The following is a 14,344-nucleotide window of genomic DNA, read 5'->3' as shown; positions in this document are numbered from 1 at the left end:
AAGGCTACTTGATAAGTAGTTAAGTGCTCTACAACTGAGCTATATCCCCTTACACCGGGCTTTGGCTTATGTCTTTTGAAAGCAAATGATCTTATAGATGATGGTCTATGCTTCCCACATAACCCTCACCCCTACTTAATGGGGGAACATTTCTAGCTGGACTGGAGACTCACCAACATTGGGATGGCCCATTCCTGCCCTTGACTTCATTCTTGGCACCAAAGCATTGACATATGTGGCAAAGTCTCATTGATAAATACCCAGAGTCCAACCTGCTGTGGGGAAAAGTGCACTGCCAGTGGTGAATCTTTTTAAAACTATTTTTAAGATTCTCACTTTTCTTGGTCCATGGTCTTGTTCAGAGAATGTTTACATAGGCTACTCCACCCTATTCATCAGCTGAGGCTCCATGATAGGATCCTCACCTACCAAATCTAAGATTGTGTATTCCAGCTCCCCCTCTGAAGAATTGCTGCTCTTGGCAGAAGGCTCAAGAACCAAAGGACACTGATTTAATATGAATGGTAAAAGAACCAAAGACAAAATGAGGAAAAACCTTTGAACACAGTGAATGATTCGGCTCTGGAATGCACTGCCTGAATGTATGTTGGAGACAGGTTCAATTGTGGCTTTTAAAAGTCAATTGGATAATTATCCGAATAGTTAAAAAAAATGCATGTCTATGAGGAAAAAGCAGGGCAGTGGGATTGTTTCACTGAAATGGAACCAGCACCGACACAATCAGCAAAAAGGCCTTCTCTGTGCTGCAAACATTCCAGCATCAAAATCCCAATTGATGCATTCACCACATTAAGGGGTGATGTTGGGTGAAAAGCCTTTATAATGAGCTATTGACCCTGATATTAATGATCACACAGGTGCTATGCAGGAAGGATTACATTGTGAAATTTCATCTGTGAAAAGCACATGAAAGGGGTGAGGGATAGTTAGACTTGAACCAGAGATCTCTTGATCTGGCAATCAAATACTTTGCTACTGAGCTGTAAGCCTTAGAGCTGGGTGCCATTTGTTATATGTGTCAGAATAAGACAATTTGTAGCACAAGACATCATCAGGGTGAAATGGGAACTAGAAGAAGAGATGGGCCCTTTCAAGAGATCATTGAGGCGATGAAGAGACTTTTTTAAAGCAGTAAATATGTTTTGAAGTGCATGAACTGAAAGGCTAGTGGAAGCAAATTCAATAAGCCCAGTTAAAAAAGGAATTTAATTGATTCCTGCAGGACAATGAGGATAAAGCAAGTGTTGTGGACCAGTTGGATAGTTCTCTTGAAGAGCTGGCATAATGACACAACAGGTGAATGACCTCATTCTATGATGGACTATTTAATGATTCCAGAGCTGGTGTAACATTTGCAAACGTTATGTATGAAAATGAAATCAGTAGTAAAGAGATAACTGGACTGAACCACAACCACTTGATCTGTAACTAATAACTTCCCCAGTGAACTTTACCCACTCATACCTAAAGCCACTTGAATCATTTTGTAATCAAATAATTCAATAGATGATGGCCTACGCTTCCCACAGAACTCTCACCCCCACTTAATTGCCATATATTTCAAACCAGTAAGATATTCAGCCATCCTGAGCAGCTCCACTCCATACCTGCCATCACATTACTGGCACTGGAGCATTGACATTTGTCGGGAGGTCTCACCAGTAAATGCTCAAAATAAAGCCTTCTGCAGAAAAGTACATTGCCAGCAGCAAACCGATGAAAACTATATTTGGATGTCAACTTTTCTTGGTGCTCAGCCTTGCTGGGAGGATATTTAGACCGAGTCAAAATAACGTGGGTACAAACTCACCCACTTGCAAGACTTTAGCAAATCCAGGCTGATAATTCAGTGCAGTACTAAGGTAATGTTGCGTTGTTGGAGGATTAATTTTCAGATGAAATTTTATCCTGAGAGTTTGTTTAGCACCTGAACAAGTTCAAGATCTTATGACACTATTTGAAGAAGTGCACAAGTGAAGGAAACATCGTCAAAGGATACAAAGTAGGGAGGTCATGTTGGAGTTGTATAGAACCTTGGTGAGGCCATAGTTGGAGTACTGTGTGCAGTACTCGCCACATTATAGGAAGGATGTGATTGCACTGGAGGGGGTGCAGAGGAGATTCAGCAGGATGTTGCCTGGGATAAAACATTTAAATTATGAAGAGAGGTTGGATAGACTTGGCTTGTTTTCGCTGAAGCAGAGAAGACTTGGGGGCGACCTGATCGAGGTGTACAAGATTATAAGGGGCATGGACAAGGTGGATAGGGAGCAGCTGTTCCCCTTAGTTGAAGGGTCAGTCATGAGGGGACATAAGTTCAAGGTGAGGGGCAGGATGTTTAGGGGGGATGTGAGGAAAAACTTTTTTACCCAGACAGTGGTGACGGTCTGGAATGCACTGCCTGGGAGGGTGGTGGAGGCGGGTTGCCTCACATCCTTTAAAAATTACCTGGATGAGCACTTGGCACGTCATAACATTCAAGGCTATGGGCCAAGTACTGGTAAATGGGATTAGGTAGGTAGTCAGGTGTTTCTCACATGCTGGTGCAGTCTCGATGGGCCAAAGGGCCTCTTCTGCACTGTGTGATTCTGTGATTCTGTCTATGCATTTCTCTTATTGCTGTTTCTAGGAAGCTTGCAGTACACACACATGATCACCTCCTCAATCACGGAAAATTCAATCCACACCTCCATCATTTCAATGAGTGCATTTTGGTGAAAATCCCTTATGAAACATTTATCTTGATTGCTTTTGATGATCACAGAGCAGGATTGCACAAAGGACTGTATTCTGAATTCATATTTGTGAAACAATGCACACATTGATGAGGACACTTGGATTGGAACTGGGTATCGATTGATTTACAATCAACTGCTCTGGAGCTGGACCCCAAAAGCTCCTGATGTATTCCAGATTAAAATGGTCAATTGCACAAATCAACATCAGGACAAGAAAGAAAGTACAAGAAGAGATGAAGTATTTTCAAGAAGCTATTGAGGAGATGAGGAGAATATTTAAGCAGTAATGATGATGTGAATTGCACTTGTCTGAAGGGGTGGTGGAAGCAGATTCAATTTCCACATTCAAAAAAAGTCATTTAATTGATAATTGAAGGGGAAAAACCAAAAGAATAGGGGAAAAGTGCAAGTTCTGTGGACCAATTGGACAACTCACTCAAAGACCTGGCATGATGATACAAGAGGCTGAAATGACCATTTGTTATCTGAAACTATTCATTCATTCCTGAGTTGGTAGAACTTTAGAAAATCACCAGTGAAAATATAGAAAAGACACAGGGAGCACCCAGATTTGAATTGGGGACCATGAGATTTGTAGCTAAATGCTCTACCACTGAGCTATGCTCCCCAAGGGTAAATGGTGGTGTTGTAATGAATTGATCCAACAGGCCATGGCACAGCTTTCAACCCAACCCTCACCCCAATGTAATGAAGGCACATTTCCAGCGGATAGAAGTTTTACCTACTTTTGGGGTGGCACATTCCATATCATGGATCTCAGTCTTGGCACCACAGCATTGACATATGTGGAACGGTCTCACTGATCAATGCCCAGAATGCAACCTATAGTGGGAAAAAGACCTGGACAGTGCACGTTCACTGGCAAATCTTCTTAAATCATTTTTTAGCTGTGCATTTTTCTTGGTGCATGTTGTTGTTTGGAGGATCACACTAAAGGCTCTTCCAAAGTCAGGTTGATAATTCAGTCCAGCACTGATCTAATGTTGGACTGTTAGAGAAGTCATTTTGAGATGAAATTTTATTCTGAGGATTTGCTTAGCTTCTGAACAGGTTGAATGTCATGTGACAGTATTTGAAGAAGTGTACGACTGAAGGATACATTGTCCGTACATGTTTCTCATTGCTGTTTCTGGGTTCTGGGAAGCTTGCAGTTCACACACACGTGATCATCGCATCTATGACGGAAACCTCAATCTATATCTTCATCATTTCAATGAATGCTATTTGCTAAAAAACGATAATGAAGCATCTTTAACTGATCCTAATGATCACAAAGCAACTATGCGAGAAGGAATGCATTCTGAATTCATATTTATGAAAAAGTGCACAACATTGTTAAAGGCACTTGGATTGGAACTGGGTATCGATTGATTTACAATCAACTGCACTACGACCATTGAGCTGGACCCCAAAAGCTCCTGGTGTTTTCCTGGTTAAAATGGTCAATTGTACAAAACAACATTAGGTCATGAAAGAAAGTACAAGAAGAGTGAAGTATTTTCAAGAACCTATTGAGTAGATGAGGAGAATTTTTAAGCAGTAAATGATGATGTGAATTGTGCTGTCTGAAGGGATGGTGGATGCAGATTCAACTTCCACATTCAAAGAAAGTGATTTAATTGGTAATTGAAGGGAAAAAGATTGAACTACTAGGAAAAAAGAGCAAGTGCTGTGGACCAATTGGACAATGCACTCAAAGAGCTGGAATGATGACACAAGAGGCTGAGCTGAAATGACCACTTGTTGTCTGAAACTATTGGTTGATTCCTGTGATGGTGCAACATTGGCAAACCACCTGTGAAAAAAAATGACACAGGGAGCACCCAGAGTTGAACTAGGGGGCCACTTAATCTGAAGTCAAATGCTCTACCACTGAGCTATGCTCCCAAGTGCAGATGGTGATGTTGTAATGAAGTGATCCAACAGATGATGGCATAAGCTTCCAACCATCGTCCAACGTAACGAAGGCACATTTCCAGCGGACAGATGTTTCTTCTACTTTTGGGGTGGCACACGCTATATCCTGGATCACAGTCTTGGCACCACAGCATTTACATAGGTGGAAAGATCTCATTGGTCAATGCCCAGAATGCAACCGACAGTGGGAAAAAGACCTGGACAGTGCGCTGCCACTGGCAAATCTTCTTAAATCATTTTTTGGCTGTGCATTTTTCTTGGTGCATGGCGTTTTTTGGAGGATGTTTACACAGGCTGTTTCACTCTAATCGTCCACTGAGGCTCAGGGGTAGCTCGCACACGCCTGAACCAAAAGGCTGTGGTTCCACACTATAGGCTTTTGCAACTTCAGGTTGATAATTCAATGCAGTGCTGAGCTAATGTTGGAATGTTGAAGGCGTCATTTTGAGATGAAATTTTATTTTGAGAATTTGCTTAGCTTCTGAACAAGTTGCTGACCTTATGACACTATTTGAAGAAGTGCACGCCTGAGGGATACATGGATCTGCACATTTCTCTCATTGCTGTATCTGGGAAGCTTACAGTTCACAAAAACGATCATCGCCTCTATGACGGAATCCTCAATCTATATCTCCGTCATTTCAATGAATGCTATTTGCTGGGAACTCATAATGAAGAATTTATAACTGATCCTAATGAAGGAATGCATTCTGAATTCATATTTGTGAAAAGGTGCACAACATTGATGAAGGCACTTGGATTGGAACTGGGTATGGATTGATTTACATTCAACTGCACTACGACCATTGAGCTGGACCCCAAAATCTCCTGACGTATTCCAGGTTACAATGGTCAATTGTACAAATCAATATCAGGACAAGAAAGAAAGTTCAAGAAGAGATGAAATATGTTCAAGAGCCTATTGAGGAGATGAGGAGAATTTTTAAGCAGTAAATGATAATGTGAATTGTGCTGTCTGAAGGTATGGTAGATGCTGATTCAATTTCCACATTCAAAGAAAGTGATTTAATTGATAATTGAAGGGAAAAACATTGAAATACTAGGCGAAAAGAGCAAGTGTTGTGGACCAATTGGACAACTCACTCAAAGAGCTGGCACGATGACACAAGAGGCTGAGCTGAAATGACCACTTGTTGTCTGATACTATTGGTTGATTCCTGCGATGGTGCAACATTGGCAAACCACTTGTGAAAAAGCACAGATGATACAGGGAGCACCCAGATTTGAACTGGGGACCTCTTGATCTGCAGTCAAATGCTCTACCACTGAGCTATACTCCCCAATTGCAGGTGGATTTGTTGTAATGAGGTGATTCAACAACTGACAGCATATGCTTTCAACCCAACCATCGCTCCAAAGTAACCAAGGCACATTTCCGGTGGACAGATATTTCTTCTACTTTTGGGGTGGCACACACTATATCCTGGGTCTCAGTCTTGGCACCACAGCATTGACATATGTGGAAAAGTCTCATTAGTGAATGTCCAGAATGCCACCTACAGTGGGAAATAGACCTGGACAGTGCGCTGCCACTGGCAAATCTTAAATCATTTTTTAGCTGTGCATTTTTCTTGGTGCATGGCGTTGTTGGGAGGATATTTACACAGGCTGTTCCACTCTAAACATCCACTGAGGCTCAGGGGTAGCTCGCACACACCTGAACCCGAAGGCTGTGGGTCCACACTATGGGCTTTTGCAACTTCAGGTTGATAATTCAATGCAGTGCTGAGCTAATGTTGTCATGTTGAAGGCGTCATTTGGAGATGAAATTTTATTCTGTGAATTTGCTTAGCTTCTGAACAAGTTGTTGACCTTATGACACTATTAAAGAAGTGCACGCCTGAAGGATACATTGATCTGCACATTTTTCTCATTGCTGTTTCTGGGAAGGTGATAGTTCACACACACGATCATCGCCTCTATGACGGAATCCTCAATCTAATACTCCGTCACTTCAATGAATGCTATTTGCTGCGAACCCATAATGAAAAATTTATAACTGATCCTAAGGATCACAAAGCAACTATGCAAGAAGGAATGCATTCTGAATTCATATTTGTGAAAAAGTGCACAACACTGACGAGGGCGCTTGGATTGGAACTGGGTATGGATTGATTTACATTCAACTGCACTACGAACATTGAGCTGGACCCCAAAAGCTCCTGATGTATTCCTGGTTAAAATGGTCAATTGTACAAATCATAAAAGAAGTACAAGAAGAGATGAAATATTTTCAAGAACCTATTGAGTAGATGAGGAGAATTTTTCAGCAGTAAATGATGATGTGAATTGCATTGCCTGAAAGGATGGTCAATGCTGATTCAATTTCCATATTCAAAGAAAGTGATTTAATTGATAATTGAAGGGAAAAAGATTGAAATACTAGGAGAAAAGAGCAAGTGCTGTGGACCATTTGGACAACTTACTCAAAGAGCTAGCATGATGACACAAGAGGCTGAGCTGAAATGACCACTTGTTGTCTGATACTATTGGTTGATTCCTGAGATGGTGCAACATTGGCAAACCACTTGTGAAAAAGCACAGATGATACAAGGAGCACCCAGATTTGAACTGGGGACCTCTTGATCTGCAGTCAAATGCTCTACCACTGAGCTATGCTCCCAAGTGTGTGGGGTGGTGTTGTAGTGCAGTGATCAAACAGATGATGACATAAGCTTTCAACCCACCCATAGCTCCAAAGTAATGAAGGCACATTTCCAGAGGACAGATGTTTCTTCTACTTTTGGGGTGGCACACGCTATATCATGGAACTCAGTCTTGGCACCACAGCATTTACATAGGTGGTAAGGTCTCATTGGTCAATGCCCAGAATGCAACCTATAGTGGGAAAAAGTCCTGGACAGTGCGCTGCCACTGCCAAATCTTCTTAAATCATTTTTTAGCTGTGCATTTTTCTTGGTGCATGGCGTTGTTGGGAGGATATTTACACAGGCTGTTCCACTCTAATCATCCACTGAGGCTCAGGGGTAGCTCGCATACACCTGAACCCAAAGGCTGTGGGTCCACACTATAGGCTTTTGCAACTTCAGGTTGATAATTCAATGCAGTGCTGAGCTAATGTTGTCATGTTGAAGGCGTCATTTTGAGATGAAATTTTATTCTGAGAATTTGCTTAGCTTCTGAACAAGTTGCTGACCTTATGACACTATTTGAAGAAGTGCACGCCTGAAGTATACATTGATCTGCACATTTTTCTCATTGCTGTATCTGGGAAGCTTACAGTTCACACACACACGATCATCGCCTCTATGATGGAATCCTCAATCTACATCTCCATCACTTCAATGAATGCTATTTGCTGGGAACCCATAATGAAGAATTTATAACTGATCCTAATGATCACAAAGCAACTATGCGAGAATGAATGCATTCTGAATTCATGTTTGTGAAAAAGTGCACAACACTGATGAGGGCGCTTGGATTGGAACTGGGTGTGGATTGATTTACAGTCAACTGCACTATGACCATTGAGTTGGACCCCAAAAGCTCCTGATGTATTCCAGGTTAAAATGGTCAATTGTACAACTCAACATTAGGTCATGAAAGAAAGTACAAGAAGAGATGAAGTATTTTCAAGAACCTATTGAGTAGATGAGGAGAATTTTTCAGCAGTAAATGATGACGTGAACTGCATTGCCTGAAAGGATGGTAAATGCTGATTCAATTTCCACATTCAAAGAAAGTGATTTAATTGATAATTGAAGGGAAAAAGATTGAAATACTAGGAGAAAAGAGCAAGTGTTGTGGACCAATTGGACAACTCACTCAAAGAGCTGGCACGATGACACAAGAGGCTGAGCTGAAATGACCACTTGTTGTCTGATACTATTGGTTGATTCCTGAGATGGTGCAACATTGGCAAACCACTTGTGAAAAAGCACAGATGACACAGGGAGCACCCAGATTTGGGCTGGGGACCTCTTGATCTGCAGTCAAGTGCTCTACCACTGAGCTATGCTCCCAAGTGTGTGTGGTGGTGTTGTAATCAAGTGATCCAACAGATGATGGCATAAGCTTTCAACCCACCCATAGCTCCAAAGTAATGAAGGCACATTTCCAGAGGACAGATGTTTCTTCTACTTTTGGGGTGGCACACGCTATATCATGGAACTCAGTCTTGGCACCACCGCATTTACATAGGTGGTAAGGTCTCATTGGTCAATGCCCAAAATGCAACCTACAGTGGGAAAAAGACTTAGAAAGTGCGCTGCCACTGCCAAATCTTCTTAAATCATTTTTTAGCTGTGCATTTTTCTTGGTGCATGGCATTGTTGGGAGGATATTTACACAGGTTGTTCCACTCTAATCATCCACTGAGGCTCAGGGGTAGCTCGCATACCCCTGAACCCAAAGGCTGTGGGTTCACACTATGGGCTTTTGCAACTTCAGGTTGATAATTCAATGCAGTGCTGAGCTAATGTTGTCATGTTGAAGGCGTCATTTTGAGATGAAATTTTATTTTGAGAATTTGCTTAGCTTCTGAACAAGTTGCTGACCTTATGACACTATTTGAAGAAATGCACGCCTGAAGTATACATTGATCTGCACATTTTTCTCATTGCTGTATCTGGGAAGCTTATAGTTCACACACACATGATCATCGCCTCCATGACGGAATCCTCAATCTACATCTCCATCACTTCAATGAATGCTATTTGCTGGGAACCCATGGTGAAGAATTTATAACTGATCCAAATGTTCACAAAGCAACTATGCGAGAATGAATGCATTCTGAATTCATGTTTGTGAAAAGGTGCACAACATTGATGAGGGCGCTTGGATTGGAACTGGGTATCAACTGATTTACAGTCAACTGCACTACAACCATTGAGCTGGACCCCAAAAGCTCCTGATGTATTCCAGGTTAAAATGGTCAATTGTACAAATCAATATCAGGACAAGAAAGAAAGTACAAGAAGAGATGAAATATGTTCAAGAGCCTATTGAGGAGATGAGGAGAATTTTTCAGCAGTAAATGATGATGTGAATTGCATTGCCTGAAAGGATGGTAAATGCTGATTCAATTTCCACATTCAAAGAAAATGATTTAATTGATAATTGAAGGGAAAAACATTGAAATACTAGGAGAAAAGAGCAAGTGCTGTGGACCATTTCGACAACTCACTCAAAGAGCTGGCACGATGACACAAGAGGCTGAGCTGAAATGACCACTTGTTGTCTGATACTATTGGTTGATTCCTGAGATGGTGCAACATTGGCAAACCACTTGTGAAAAAGCACAGATGACACAGGGAGCACCTAGATTTGAACTGGGGACTTCTTAATCTGCAGTTAAATGCTCTACCACTGAGCTATGCTCCCAAGTGTGTGTGGTGGTGTTGTAATCAAGTGATCCAACAGATGATGGCATAAGCTTTCAACCCACCCATAGCTCCAAAGTAATGAAGGCACATTTCCAGAGGACAGATGTTTCTTCTACTTTTGGGGTGGCACACGCTATATCCTGGAACTCAGTCTTGCCACCACAGCTTTTACATAGGTGGAAAGGTCTCATTGGTCAATGCCCAGAATGCAACCTATAGTGGGAAAAAGACCTGGACAGTGCGCTGCCACTGCCAAATCTTCTTAAATCATTTTTTAGCTGTGCATTTTTCTTGGTGTATGGCGTTGTTGGGAGGATGTTTACACAGGCTGTTTCACTCTAACCATCCGCTGAGGCTCGGGGTAGCTCGCACACGCCTGAACCAAAAGGCTGTGGTTCCACACTATAGGCTTTTGCAACTTCAGGTTGATAATTCAATGCAGTGCTGAGCTAATGTTGTCATGTTGAAGACGTCATTTTGAGATGAAATTTTACTTTAAGAATTTGCTTAGCTTCTGAACAAGTTGATGACCTTATGACACTATTTGAAGAAATGCACGCCTGAAGTATACATTGATCTGCACATTTTTCTTATTGCTGTATCTGGGAAGCTTACAGTTCACACACACACGATCATCGCCTCTATGACAGAATCCTCAATCTACGTCACTTCAATGAATGCTATTTGCTGGGAACCCATAATGAAGAATTTATAACTGATCCTAATGATCACAAAGCAACTATGCGAGAATGAATGCATTCTGAATTCATATTTGTGAAAAAGTGCACAACATTGATGAAGGCACTTGGATTGGAACCGGGTATTGACTGATTTACATTCAACTGCACTACGACCATTGAGCTGGACCCCCAAAAGCTCCTGATCTATTCCAGGTTAAAATGGTCAACTGTACAAATCAACAATAGGACAAGAAGGAAAGTACAAGAGATGAAATATGTTCAAGAACCTATTGAGTAGATGAGGCGAATTTTTATGCATTAAATGATGATGCGAATTGCGTTGTCTGAAAGGATGGTGGATGCAGGTTCAATTTCCCATTCAAAAAAAGTGATTTAATTGATAATTGAAGGGAAAGAGATTGAAAGACGAGGAGAAAAGAGCAAGTGCTGTGGACCAATTGCACAGCTCACTCAAAGAGCTGGAATGATGACACAAGAGGCTGAGCTGAAATGACCACTTGTTGTCTGATACTATTGGTTGATTCCTGAGATGGTGCAACATTGGCAAACCACTTGTGAAAAAGCACAGATGATACAGGGAGCACCCAGATTTGAACTGGGGACCTCTTGATCTGCAGTCAAATGCTCTACCACTGAGCTATGCTCCCAAGTGCAAGTGGTGGTGTGGTAGTGCAGTGATCAAACAGATGATGGCATAATCTTTCAACCCACCCATAGCTCCAAAGTAATGAAGGCACATTTCCAGAGGACAGATGTTTCTTCTACTTTTGGGGTGGCACACGCTATATCATGGAACTCAGTCTTGGCACCACAGCATTTACATAGGTGGTAAGGTCTCATTGGTCAATGCCCAGAATGCAACCTATAGTGGGAAAAAGTCCTGGACAGTGCGCTGCCACTGCCAAATCTTCTTAAATCATTTTTTAGCTGTGCATTTTTCTTGGTGCATGGCGTTGTTGGGAAGATATTTACACAGGCTGTTCCACTCTAATCATCCACTGAGGCTCAGGGGTAGCTCACATACACCTGAACCCAAAGGCTGTGGGTCCACACTATAGGCTTTTGCAACTTCAGGTTGATAATTCAATGCAGTGCTGAGCTAATGTTGTCATGTTGAAGGCGTCATTTTGAGATGAAATTTTATTCTGAGAATTTGCTTAGCTTCTGAACAAGTTGCTGACCTTATGACACTATTTGAAGAAGTGCACGCCTGAAGTATACATTGATCTGCACATTTTTCTCATTGCTGTATCTGGGAAGCTTACAGTTCACACACACACGATCATCGCCTCTATGACGGAATCCTCAATCTACATCTCCATCACTTCAATGAATGCTATTTGCTGGGAACCCATAATGAAGAATTTACAACTGATCCTAATGATCACAAAGCAACTATGCGAGAATGAATGCATTCTGAATTCATGTTTGTGAAAAAGTGCACAACACTGATGAGGGCGCTTGGATTGGAACTGGGTGTGGATTGATTTACATTCAACTGCACTATGACCATTGAGCTGGACCCCAAAAGCTCCTGATGTATTCCAGGTTAAAATGGTCAATTGTACAACTCAACATTAGGTCATGAAAGAAAGTACAAGAAGAGATGAAGTATTTTCAAGAACCTATTGAGTAGATGAGGAGAATTTTTCAGCAGTAAATGATGATGTGAATTGCATTGCCTGAAAGGATGGTAAATGCTGATTCAATTTCCACATTCAAAGAAAGTGATTTAATTGATAATTGAAGGGAAAAAGATTGAAATACTAGGAGAAAAGAGCAAGTGCTGTGGACCAATTGGACAACTCACTCAAAGAGCTGGCACGATGACACAAGAGGCTGAGCTGAAATAACCATTTGTTGTCTGATACTATTGGTTGATTCCTGAGATGGTGCAACATTGGCAAACCACTTGTGAAAAAGCACAGATGACACAGGGAGCACCCAGATTTGAACTGGGGACCTCTTGATCTGCAGTCAAATGCTCTACCACTGAGCTATGCTCCCAAGTGTGTGTGGTGGTGTTGTAATCAAGTGATCCAAAAGATGATGGCATAAGCTTTCAACCCACCCATAGCTCCAAAGTAATGAAGGCACATTTCCAGAGGACAGATGTTTCTTCTACTTTTGGGGTGGCACACGCTATATCATGGAACTCAGTCTTGGCACCACAGCATTTACATAGGTGGTAAGGTCTCATTGGTCAATGCCCAAAATGCAACCTACAGTGGGAAAAAGACTTAGAGAGTGCAATGCCACTGCCAAATCTTCTTAAATCATTTTTTAGCTGTGCATTTTTCTTGGTGCATGGCATTGTTGGGAGGATATTTACACAGGTTGTTCCACTCTAATCATCCACTGAGGCTCAGGGGTAGCTCGCATACACCTGAACCCAAAGGCTGTGGGTTCACACTATGGGCTTTTGCAACTTCAGGTTGATAATTCAATGCAGTGCTGAGCTAATGTTGTCATGTTGAAGGCGTCATTTTGAGATGAAATTTTATTTTGAGAATTTGCTTAGCTTAAGAACAAGTTGCTGACCTTATGACACTATTTGAAGAAATGCACGCCTGAAGTATACATTGATCTGCACATTTTTCTCATTGCTGTATCTGGGAAGCTTACAGTTCACACACACATGATCATCGCCTCCATGACGGAATCCTCAATCTACATCTCCATCACTTCAATGAATGCTATTTGCTGGGAACCCATAGTGAAGAATTTATAACTGATCCAAATGTTCACAAAGCAACTATGCGAGAATGAATGCATTCTGAATTCATGTTTGTGAAAAGGTGCACAACATTGATGAGGGCGCTTGGATTGGAACTGGGTATCAACTGATTTACAGTCAACTGCACTACAACCATTGAGCTGGACCCCAAAAGCTCCTGATGTATTCCAGGTTAAAATGGTCAATTGTACAAATCAATATCAGGACAAGAAAGAAAGTACAAGAAGAGATGAAATATGTTCAAGAGCCTATTGAGGAGATGAGGAGAATTTTTCAGCAGTAAATGATGATGTGAATTGCATTGCCTGAAAGGATGGTAAATGCTGATTCAATTTCCACATTCAAAGAAAATGATTTAATTGATAATTGAAGGGAAAAACATTGAAATACTAGGAGAAAAGAGCAAGTGCTGTGGACCATTTCGACAACTCACTCAAAGAGCTGGCACGATGACACAAGAGGCTGAGCTGAAATGACCACTTGTTGTCTGATACTATTGGTTGATTCCTGAGATGGTGCAACATTGGCAAACCACTTGTGAAAAAGCACAGATGACACAGGGAGCACCCAGATTTGAACTGGGGACCTCTTGATCTGCAGTCAAATGCTCTACCACTGAGCTATGCTCCCAAGTGTGTGTGGTGGTGTTGTAATCAAGTGATCCAACAGATGATGGCATAAGCTTTCAACCCACCCATAGCTCCAAAGTAATGAAGGCACATTTCCAGAGGACAGATGTTTCTTCTACTTTTGGGGTGGCACACGCTATATCCTGGAACTCAGTCTTGCCACCACAGCTTTTACATAGGTGGAAAGGTCTCATTGGTCAATGCCCAGAATGCA

General features: G+C 41.6%; 7 non-coding genes across 7 annotated transcripts; all 7 read right to left on the bottom strand.

Annotated features, from left to right (window-relative positions):
- Window positions 1–5,926: 5,926 nt before the first annotated feature.
- On the bottom strand, window positions 5,927–5,998 carry trnac-gca. Its single transcript has one exon. It is a non-coding gene; the product is annotated as a tRNA-Cys (tRNA).
- Window positions 5,999–7,269: 1,271 nt separating this feature from the next.
- On the bottom strand, window positions 7,270–7,341 carry trnac-gca. Its single transcript has one exon. It is a non-coding gene; the product is annotated as a tRNA-Cys (tRNA).
- A 1,288-nt stretch (window positions 7,342–8,629) lies between these two features.
- trnac-gca lies at window positions 8,630–8,701 on the bottom strand. Its single transcript has one exon. It is a non-coding gene; the product is annotated as a tRNA-Cys (tRNA).
- Window positions 8,702–9,989: 1,288 nt separating this feature from the next.
- trnac-gca lies at window positions 9,990–10,061 on the bottom strand. The gene has a single exon. It is a non-coding gene; the product is annotated as a tRNA-Cys (tRNA).
- A 1,278-nt stretch (window positions 10,062–11,339) lies between these two features.
- On the bottom strand, window positions 11,340–11,411 carry trnac-gca. The gene has a single exon. It is a non-coding gene; the product is annotated as a tRNA-Cys (tRNA).
- A 1,288-nt stretch (window positions 11,412–12,699) lies between these two features.
- Window positions 12,700–12,771, bottom strand: trnac-gca. The gene has a single exon. It is a non-coding gene; the product is annotated as a tRNA-Cys (tRNA).
- Window positions 12,772–14,059: 1,288 nt separating this feature from the next.
- Window positions 14,060–14,131, bottom strand: trnac-gca. Its single transcript has one exon. It is a non-coding gene; the product is annotated as a tRNA-Cys (tRNA).
- Window positions 14,132–14,344: the final 213 nt, after the last annotated feature.

This window comes from Carcharodon carcharias, chromosome 23 (genome assembly GCF_017639515.1).
Source record: "Carcharodon carcharias isolate sCarCar2 chromosome 23, sCarCar2.pri, whole genome shotgun sequence".
NCBI classification, from domain to species: Eukaryota; Metazoa; Chordata; class Chondrichthyes; order Lamniformes; family Lamnidae; genus Carcharodon; species Carcharodon carcharias.
The sequence above is the reverse complement of the archived record's forward strand: the minus strand, read 5'-3'. Positions and strand labels throughout refer to the sequence as shown.